The sequence below is a fragment of the Condylura cristata genome, unplaced genomic scaffold (genome assembly GCF_000260355.1).
Source record: "Condylura cristata isolate star-nosed mole 26May11 unplaced genomic scaffold, ConCri1.0 scaffold00011, whole genome shotgun sequence".
In the NCBI taxonomy this organism is placed as follows: domain Eukaryota; kingdom Metazoa; phylum Chordata; class Mammalia; order Eulipotyphla; family Talpidae; genus Condylura; species Condylura cristata.
This window is the reverse complement of record NW_004567112.1, coordinates 55,576,278-55,586,956: the sequence shown is the minus strand read 5'-3', so window position 1 is coordinate 55,586,956 and position 10,679 is coordinate 55,576,278. Positions and strand designations below refer to the sequence as shown.

General features: G+C 45.6%; 1 pseudogene; it reads left to right on the top strand.

Moving 5' to 3' along the window:
* The first annotated feature begins 8,315 nt into the window (after positions 1 to 8,315).
* On the top strand, positions 8,316 to 10,344 carry LOC105853502 (annotated as a pseudogene).
* The last annotated feature ends 335 nt before the right edge of the window (positions 10,345 to 10,679 follow it).

Genomic DNA, 10,679 nt, shown 5'->3' with positions numbered 1-10,679 from the left:
CCAAAATGATGTAAAAATTAGCTATTATAATTTTTAAAAAATCAGGAGTTGGCCATCAAGACAAAGGAAATGACTGTGGATCTATTCGGAGGTAGAGCAGCAGCTTTGCCAATGGGCCTGGACAAAGACTGCCAGGTTTTTGTCTTGAGCACCTGGGTAGCAAGAGTACATTTCTTTTTTTTTTTTTTTTTAAGATTTATTTTTTATTTATGCATACAAGAACTGGGATACATGCCAGAGGTGTGGGGGTGAGAGGATTCAATGGAAACAGAGGGGGGAGCAGAACAGGCCAACTGACAAAGTATACACTACTGAGGGGAGCAGTGGGTGGGTCAGGAGAACTGGGTCGCCTCCCTGGCAGGGGATTGAACTCATGCTGCAGTAACTGCAGAGAGCTTCATAGTGCTGTGCTTTAATCTGTCGCGCCACCAGGGGGGGCTCACAAGAGTACATTTCTTAAGATAGGAAAGCTGAAAGAAAAAGTTTGCGCAGAAATCAAATGTTCCAATTTGGATGCATTAAATTTGAGATGCTTACTGAACACACACATGGATATGTAAAGTAAGCCATTGGATGTGAATGTTCAGCACCCATTGGAGAGGACAGGTTTGGAGGTAACAAATTTACAGTGCATCAGCATTAGACAGTGTCTAATGGTAGGTAACTGGGTGAGATGACCTGGAGAGAGGTGTAGACAGAAGGGTGGAGGGCTAGTATTGATCTTTGGGTATTCAGATACTTACAGGTCAAGCACAGAAAGCCAACCAGGGTGAAGGATTGGGAGAACGGTACAACAGGAAGTTAGCAGAAGGGCCCAAGAAGCCAGAGACAAGCACTTCAGAATGAACAACTGGCCAACTGGGTCAAACATAGTTGAAAAGTCAGGTAAGAGGGTCCCCCCTGGTGGCGCAACAGGCTGGAGCACAGCACTGTGAAGCTACCACAGCCGCTCAGCATGAGTTCAATCCCCATCCAGGGAGGTGACCCACATGGCGTGGCAGACCTCTCTTGACCCGCCCGCTGCTCCCCTCAGCGGTGCATCTCAGTGCATCTACCTGTTCTGCTCCCCTCTCTGTCTCTGGGGAATCCTCTCACCCACCACACCTCTGGCCTGTACCCCAGTTCTGTATGAAGAAATAAATTTAAAAAATAAAAAGAAAAGAAAGGGAAAAAAAGTCAGGTAAGAGAAGGCCAGAATAATCACCCTCAGATTTGGCAACATTGATGAAATCATTGGTGGCCCTGAGAACATCGATCCTGCTGGAGAAGAAGGGAAAGAAGACAAGTGGGGTGGACTGAACAGAATGGGGTGTGAGATGAAATCACTACAGATACTCGCCGGTATGGTAGCCACTATCCACATGGGGCTATTTCAGTGTAATTCATCTAGATTTAGATAGAAAATTCACTCCTCAGTTGCACTCGCTACATTTCGATTGCATGGGGCTAGTGGCTACCGAATGAGACCAAGTAGAGGCAGATTTTCTCTACTGTCCCAGAAAGTGTTCTTAGACAGAACCACCACAGGCAATAATTTCATGAATTTTTTTCTGGGAAGAGCACAGAGAAATGGGCTTGTAGCTGGGAGGTAAGATGTCAAACAAGAGTGGGGTTTGTTGTTTTTAAGGAGTAATCTGCAAAGTGACTACAAACTGGTAAGAATAAGCCATTAGAAATGGAACAACTGGGCCTCCCTGGTGGCACAATGGAATTAAAGCTGGCAATATGAAGCTATCGCAGCCACTACAGCAAAAGTTCCAGCCCCAGCCAGAGAGCTGACCCACATGGCGCAGCAGACCTCTCCTGACCCACCCGCTGCTCCCCTGAGCAGTGTATTTCAGTGCATCTGCCTATTCTGCTCCCCGCTCTATCTCTGGTGAATCCTCTCACCCCCCAACTCTGACCTACATCCCAGCTCTTGTATGCATAAATATCTTTAAAAGAAAGAAAGAAAGAAATGGAACAACTATGACAGAAGCAAATGAGGTGTGAAGACTGAGAAAGCCAGGGGAAATGGGGCCTACAGAGGATGGGAAAGACCCTCTTTGCACTAACGAGTCAGCCTGCCTGGCTTCCACAGATGCTGGCAAAAGATGCTTTTCTGCCCTTTGCTCCAGGGGATAGATGCTTTACCTGCCCAGATTGTTTGCTATACAAATATATCTTGAAAGGTTCATCAAGCCAGAGCAAAGACAAATGTCTTGACCTGAGGCGGAACAGGGACACAGCACCCAGGATGACAGGAAGTGAGCCCAGCTGAAAGAGTTCAGAAGCAGAGAAGGAGGATTTTGACAGTGGGCTGAAAAGGCAGTTCCAATGCAATGGAGTTATTTTGGCAGTGAAGTGTGATGGGGCAGGGAGACAATGCTTGGAAAGTAAAGGGAACAGAGATGTTCTGATAGACTCTCCTGGAAGATGGTGTGATGAACAGAACAAGCGCTCATGCAAGTCCTAGTCACTGGGACCTGGGGGTGAGAGGTTTCGTGGCCAACAGGACTTTACGGTACGAGACCAGGAGAGTACCCTGATTATCTGGGTAGGACCATGCAATCGTGAGGGAGAGAGGGCAATAGGAGTGGAAATCTGAGGACATAATAAGAAGCTGGAGTGATCTGGGAGCTACAAGCCAAGGAAAGCAGGCAAAGGCAAGGAATCAGATTCTCCTTCAGAACCTCCAAAGGAACACAGTCCAAATGACATCTGATCTTACCCCATTGTTCCCCTCCACATTCACACGGGGAAGCCCCTAATACCTCAGACTCTGAATGTATTTGGAGATAGGGCCTTAAAGAGGTAGTTAAGGGCCCTCCCTGGTGGTGCAGTAGGTTAAAGCGCAGCACTGCAAGCTAGCGGCAGCTGCTTCAATGCCAGTTTGATCCCTGGCACGGAGGTGACCCACACGGCATGGCAGACCTCTCCTATCTCGCCTGCTGCTTCCCTCAGCAGTGTACTTCATCGATCTCTTCTGCTCCCCACTCTGTCTCTGGTGAATCCTCTTACCCTCCTTACCTCTGGCCTATACCCCAGTTCTGTATGCATAAGTAAATAAATCTTTAAAAAAAAAAAAAAAGAGGTAGTTAAAGGAAAATGAGGCCATTAGGTGTGCCCTAATTCATTCTGACTGTTGTCCTTTTAAGAACAGGACACTGGAGACAGAGAGAGAGACAGCAGGGATACATGTGTGCAGAGTAGCTGAGGACACTCAAAGAAACAGCGCCGACCTGCAAGCCAAGGACAGAGGCCGCAGGAGAAGCCAACCGAGCCCTCACCTTGAGCTCAGGCTTCCAGCCTCCAGAACAGTGAGAAAATACGTTTCTGATGTTTGAGCACTCTCACTGAGGTCTTTTGCTGTATCATTTGGATTTCTGATCTCCAGAATTGGTATAATTAATCTGTGCTGTTTTAAGCCACTAAAAATGCAGTCATTGTCAGAGCAGCCGCGGGAAGTAGTGATCAATCACATAGATGGGAAAGCAAGCACAGCGGGAATCCCAGCGGGATGTTCAGTCTCTGCAGTGCAGGAGAGAGCTGGTCAAGCTTAATGTGGCCCGGCCAGCTGGCCTGTAGGCACGTAATGGCCAGACCACTGGCCAGGATGGTGGGGTCCAGCCTGATGACTCCAGCAATAAGAGTGGATCGAGGTAGGAAGGGCTGATGAAGGGAGTGTTTCTGATGATGACCCCTGGAATCTGAGCTCCAGAGGGAGGGCAATACCCCAGCCTATCACACCCTCCCCAGAGCAACCATGTCCCTAAATGTGCACTTACTAATTCTTTGTTATTCTTCATAGATTTTCACTCTCTTTTATTAATCCCAACTATCAGATTTGCATTCTGGGACTTTCAAAGGAGTGGTTTTGAGCTCTAAATCTGTAACTAGCTTTTCTTAGTCGACATTATATTTGCAAAAGCCCTCGGAAGTTGTGACATTTGTCAGTCACCCTTCCTGGTGAATGACATTCCACTTTCACACCTGGACACAATTCATTTCTCCGTTCTTGTGTGGACCTTTGATTTGTTCCAGGCTCTGCTGATGTTTTCTACCCTAAACAACCACCTGTTTGATCCTTGGGGGTGCACTCTTTGGAGAAGAGCCACCGAGACTTACATTGCTCCTCGAGTCAGCCCTTCACAGGATACAAGCTGATTTCCAAAGTGGCCATGCTGTCGGGGTTCATGTTGCACTTCTGTAGGCAAAATGTGTGTGCATGGGGTGGGGGGTGAAGAGCAAGTGACACATGCAACTACTTCTGTACTGATATAAGAAGTATTAAACACACAGCAGCAACAGAAAAGCTGACTTGGGAAGATGGAGTAATTCCGCGTCTGCCTGTCTCTCACCCGTAGATGCCAGAGGTAGAAACCAATTCTTCCCTAGTGTGGGAACAGCCATTGCTTGGCATTTCCTATCTCCTTTCCTAAAGCCAACCCAGGCAGGTCCTGGGCAGGGGGAGGTAACCCAGACATGGGGAGAGGATATCCACAGTGAAGAGGAGCCTCCTAAAACTCTAGGACAAAAGAAAAATAGCTGTTTGATTTGGTGAGTATACTCAATAATCACATGGCCAGCAATTATGTCATTATTATTGCTTGTCCTCTTAGTCTTTCATCTCTTTCTTTTTTTTTTTTAAAGATTTATTTACTTATGCATACAGAACTGGGGTACAGGCCAGAGGTGCAGGGGTGGTCAGAGGATTCACCAGAGACAGAGTGGGGAGCAGAACAGGCAGATCGACGAAGTACACTGCTGAGGGGAGCAGCAGGTGAGACAGGAGAGGTCTGCTGCGCCATGTGGGCCACCTCACTGGCTGGGACTACTTGAGCTGAAGAGCTAAAGAGTTGAATAGGCAGCTGCTGGCCTCATAGTGCTGCTCTTCAACCCATTGTGCCACTAGAAAGGGCCCTTTCATCTCTTTCTATCATCCATAATCCATCTACCCTTTTTCTCCTTCTCACCCAGAGTTTTGGCAGGCCCTGGAACTATGTTAACTATGGCGCTCTGGTGTGGACATCTGACCTTGTGCTTTGTTTTCAAAGGGATGCCGCTAAAGTTTTGAATTAAGTAGATGTTACAGAGTTTGCTATATAACCTGTACCAAAAAAGGCAATTCCCTTGTAGATTCAGTTTGCTAAGAGGTTTGTCTATTTTTCTTTCATGCTTTTATTGGCTAGATCAAGTTTGGGTGTTTTGCTTTCCCCTGGTGCTTTAACAACAGTATTCTCTGTTTTTTTTTTTTTTTATGGCATTTGTTTACTTACATTTCTTAAACTTAACAGAATCTATTTTTTCCCTAAACTCTCTCACCCCTGCCACATCTCCGCCTCCTCCTGTCCCGAGTGTCACTGGAGAGGCTTTATGTTTATTTGTGGCAGATGGTTTACAGTGCTTTCTATTGTCATGGCTATTATTAAGTAAAGATAATCTGTTTCTATGAGAACTGAAAAAGAAAAATCTCAGTATTGGAGATTTCATTTATTAACTTAATATTTGGAACATTTTTTCGGCCCTCCCTGGTGGTGCAATTGGTTACAACACAGCACTATGAAGCTGGCCACAGCCACCGCAACACAAGTTTGATCCCCGGCCAGGGAGACGATCCACATGGCGGCACAGACCTCTCCTGACCCACCTGCTGCTCCTCTCAGCAGTGTACTTTGTCCATCTCCCCATTCTGCTCCCTACTCTGTCGTTGTCAAATCCTCTCACAGCCTCTGAACCTCTGGCCTGTACCCCAGTTCTGTATGCACAAATATATAAATCTTTAAAACAAAGTGGAACATCTTTTCATAACAACTTAATGTACATTAAGTTGTTCTGTTTGGCCTTTACAGTTTTCTTTTTTATTTTCCTCTATTGTGCAGTATTTGTTGAAATAAAACTCAAATCCCCAACACTGAGTCATGTGACCTGTTTGGTTTTGCAATCTTTCAAATTCTCCCTCAGCTCTATGTCACACTGCTGATTGTGGAGCTATTTCCCTGACTATCTATACCAGCCCCAACAGGGAAGCTTCCTTAGTGAGGATTAATTCCATCCCCAAACAAACCCCAAAGAGCTACAATGTGACCATAGATAGGACTTTGTTTCTTCACAGGGCTGGAGGCTCAGAGTTCGCACTACACTCTCTGCTCTAGGACAGAATGGCCCAAAAATGCTGCTAGGGCTCCAGCCATCACATCCATGTTCTGGATAACAAAAATGAAGAAGGGTGTACACTCTCATTATTTAGGAGAGAACTCTGAATTCACACAGTGTTTTCAGTACTTACCATTGGCCGAAATGTATTCACAAGGACTACATGGGGTGCTATTGTCTAGGGAAGCTGGGAAATATTGCCTTTGGGGTGGGACTTGGATGCCCCATTCCCGATCAATGTGCTTTAGCTCAGGAAGAATTGCTCATCTCAGTTCTTCAGAGGATAAAAAATGGGTATTAAAAAGATACCAGGCAAACCTCTCCTGACCTGCCCACTGCTCCCCTCAGCAGTGACACAACGGGTTAAAGCACAGCACTATGAAGCTAGCCACTGCTGCCTCAGCACAAGTTCGATCCCTGGCCAGGGAGCTGACCCACATAGAACTCTCTATATCTGGCAGAAGTTCTTCTCCTGTCTCGCCCACTGCACCCCTCAACAGTGTATTTCATCGATCTACCTGTCCTGCTCCCCACTCTATCTCTGGTGAATCTTCTCACCACCCCTGCATCTCTGGCCTGTACCCCAGTTCTATATGCATAAACAAATAAGTTTATCTATATATATAAAAAAAAAAGACATCACTTGTCTGAAATCTACTGGTTGTAAATGGTGGTGCTGTATACTGGAACACAGCAGTCCCCCCATTCCTGGTTTCGCTTTCTGTGACTTGTACTTCCAAGGCAGCAGGAAGAACTCAAAATCTTCATGATGGAGGTATCAATTTATCCTGCCTCACTAGTTCCTATGGTCTAGTACACCATTAGCAAATTCCAAGAAGCTCTTCTTGAGTATACAAAGATGAAATTTAGAGAGATGTGAGGAAGGTCATGGCAAGTTGGTCAGATTATTTCAAAGTATTAGTCTTTTTAACAGATCCTGGAAAGAGAAAAATTCCTCCAAATGGTTTGTAGCATAGGTGAATTTTTTTTAATCCTTTGTCTTCACTTTATCCTATTTGCATAATAAATAGACCAAGGCTAGGAAGAAATTCATCTGATACACCGATTATTGCTTTTGTTCTTCATTACTGCTTCCTCTTTCTTTTTTTCATTTCCTCCCTCTCCTTATTCCCTCTGCTCCCCCCGCCCCCATTCTTTTGATAGATGAACTGGGAAGGGAGAGGGAGTGCTACAGCCAGTGTTGCTGGCATGTTGCTGAGAAGAACATGATCAATAGTGCTTGAGGTTTAGAATTCTGACATCAGAACTGGGGAAAGAGGGCCTCCCTGGTGGTGCAGGAGTTAGTCTCAGGGCTGTCAGTCTGTCGCCAGCCACAGCATGAGTTCCATCCCCAGCCAGGGAGGTGACCCACATGGCGCAGCAGACCTCTCCTGACCCGCTCGCTGCTCCTCTCAGCAGTGTACTTCAGCCTGTTCTTTTCCCCGCTGTGTCTCTGGTAAAGCCTCTCACTGCCCCTGCACCTCTGGCTTGTACCCCAGTTCTTGTATGCATAAATAAATAAAATAAATATTAAAAAAGAAAGAAAGAAAGAACTGAGGAAAGAGCATGAGACAATAGCAGGTTGGGCACAGCAAGTTTAGGATTCTAAGAATCTCAGTGTAAAAACTATTTTTCCTAGTTCCTCAAGAACACTAACAATCCTCTCTGTAATTGCTGGCATGGACATCAGATTGTTAACGATCTCCAGGAGAGTGAGTTTGGCCTGATGAAGGCAGCACAATAGAGTCAACCCGTTGTGTAGACACAGAGCTGTAGACACACAGCAGCGTCTCAGTCCCCAGCGGTCACCCCTCGGAACACTGGGACACAGACAAATCCCAAGAGCTGGATGAGGTCAGAGCGTGTAGTCAGCAACTCAGCCTGGAGCTCACAGCATGCAATGGGGCCAAGAGAGCGCATCTAGTCCTCAGCCTGAAGAGCCACAGGAAACTGACCCCAATCAGTAGCCCATTCTTTTCCTTTTTCCTGCTGTTCCTCCTCCTTTTTCTTTTTATTTTCCACCTCACCTCACTGCCCCTTCTCTTCCGTCTCTCTCGCTTTCTGCCCACCCCCATCCTGTATCTTCCTAGCAGGGCTGAAGATCCCTGATAGCGAGAACTACCTGTCTCCAAGCAATACACATCCCCCAAGTAGGGTTCTAAACCTCCCGCTCCAGTTTCATGCAACAGCCAGGACTAGAGCGAGGTGAGCACAGCCAACCAATGCAAAAAAAAAATCCATAATGAACAAAATACCAGCATTTGAAATGAAAGCAGGGCCAGCGTTACTGATTTTTCCTTTAGTCTCAATTGCCCACATGGCTCAGCTTGGCACAGCTATGGACCCTTTTTTATTTAAAATGTTATTTATGACGGGTTTTTGACATTAATTTTGATTTTTAAGACAATGACATTAAACTGTTACTTTGATTACAGGGTTTGGGGAGGCTCCCCCTTAAAGTCCATTCCCCTGGCCACGACTGCCTCACCTTCATCCCAGTCCTTTTTTCATCAACTTCTTGAGCAAGGAGGTTAATAGCCTTGTTGACTTGGTCTAAATCCCCTGCTAGTCTCTGAGATATAGCATGTGGGACTCTTCATTTTCTGGACCTCTTGAAAAGCTGGAAGAAAAGAGGCACGAAAGTAGAAACGATAGAGAAATCCCCTTGAGTGGTTACAGTTTCTGTTTATAAGTCAAGTCATATTTTTTCTAATCCTATTTGAATTGTTATTAATATTTTTTTCCATAAAAAAACTGATAATCCAAACGGCATCACAGGCAGTATCAGACACATTCACAGAAGCAAGGAACATATTCCTGTCCACTTTGTTATCCTGTTTCTCACCTTATAAGAATGTGGCATTTTTTTTTAAAGATTTATTTATTTGTGCATACAGAACTGGGGTATAGGCCAGAGGCTCAGGGGCGATGAGAGGCTTCACCAGAGACAGAGTGGGGAGCAGAACAGGCAGATCGACGAAGTACACTGCTGAGGGGAGCAGCAGGCAGGCCAGGAGAGGTCTGCCACGCCATGTGGTCACCTCCGGGGCAGGCGGGGATCGAACTCATGCGGAAGTGGCTTTAGCTTCTCAGTGCTGTGCTTTAACCCACTGCACCACCAGGGAGGGCCAGAATGTGGCATTTTTTAAAGATTTATTTATTTATGCATACAGAACTGGAGTACAAGCCAGAGGTACAAGGTATAAGAGGATTCTCCAGAGACAGAGTGGGGAGCAGATTGACTGAAATCCACTGCTGAGGGGAGCAGCAAGTGAGACAGGAGAGGTCTGCTGCACCACGTGGTCACCTCTCGGGCGGGAGTGAACTCATGCTGCAGTGGTTGCTGATAGTTTTCATAGTGCTAACCCTTCCTACCACTGGGGAGGCCCAGAATTTGATATTTTTCTATATGAGAGGTTATAAAGGGAAGGCAAGAAAAACATAAGTATTGGTGTGTTAATCAGACTCTAACATACAACTCTTGGGCATTGGAGGCATATTGGCCAGGTCTTTGGACAGTTTTCCCTCTGGCAAAAATGACTAAGGCCAGCAATTTTTTAAATATATATACAACATTTTCATGTAGGCCAGAGATATGGGGTGTAGGAAGTGAGAGGATTCACCAGAGAGAGTGGGAAGCAGAACTGGTGGATCAACTGAAATACTCTGCTGAGGGGAACAGTGGGCAAGACAGGAGAGGTCTGCTGTACCATGCGGCTCAGCTCCCTGGCGGGGGATCGAACTCATGCAGCAGTGGCTACAGATTGCTTCATGTGCTGAGCAATCATGTGCTTGACCCCTATGCACCAGGAAACCTTGGGCAGCACAAGGGCAAGTTTGGGTACCTGTTTCTGGAGTTGGAGTTTCGGCTGTAGAGAAAGCTTAGATATGCCAACGGCAGCAATTACTAAAACGGTATCATGATCAGAAAAGAGGTTATGTACACAGGAGTGTAATGGACATACTCAAGAGGGTTATTGATGACAGTGAAATCACAAAGGAAGATGATGCTTTGCGGTCTCCCCGGACAGGGTTGTAATCGTAATTGGAGATGAACATATTTCTTTCACTACATTAAAAATATGTTCACTTACTGATATAATCAGTCAAAGGATCCTGAAGGGCTTCGAGTATTTTATTATTTGGTGCAGGACTATAATGCTTAGTTTTAGCCTTATTGGATTACATTTCGAGATTAAACCTATCTAAATTATACGTTTCTTGACGCTGTTTTTTATATTTAATTATGGAATAGGTAAGGAAGGATTTTTCATTATGGTATTGGGATTTTTATAAATGTGAAACAAACAAAATTTTTGTATGCAAACTGACAAAACAATACAATCGTATCTGCACGCGTGTCCAAGTGGGTTGGAGAGTCCCCACACACATTAAATTCTGTAAATAAAAGCTGCCTTTCACTGAAATTGCTCCAGTAAAACATATTGAAGTATGGGGGGTGGGGGGGAGCACTAGACATACTCAGTAGAACACCATCGTCTCAGACGTCCATGCCTCAGCCTCTGTACCTTTCAAGGGTGCAA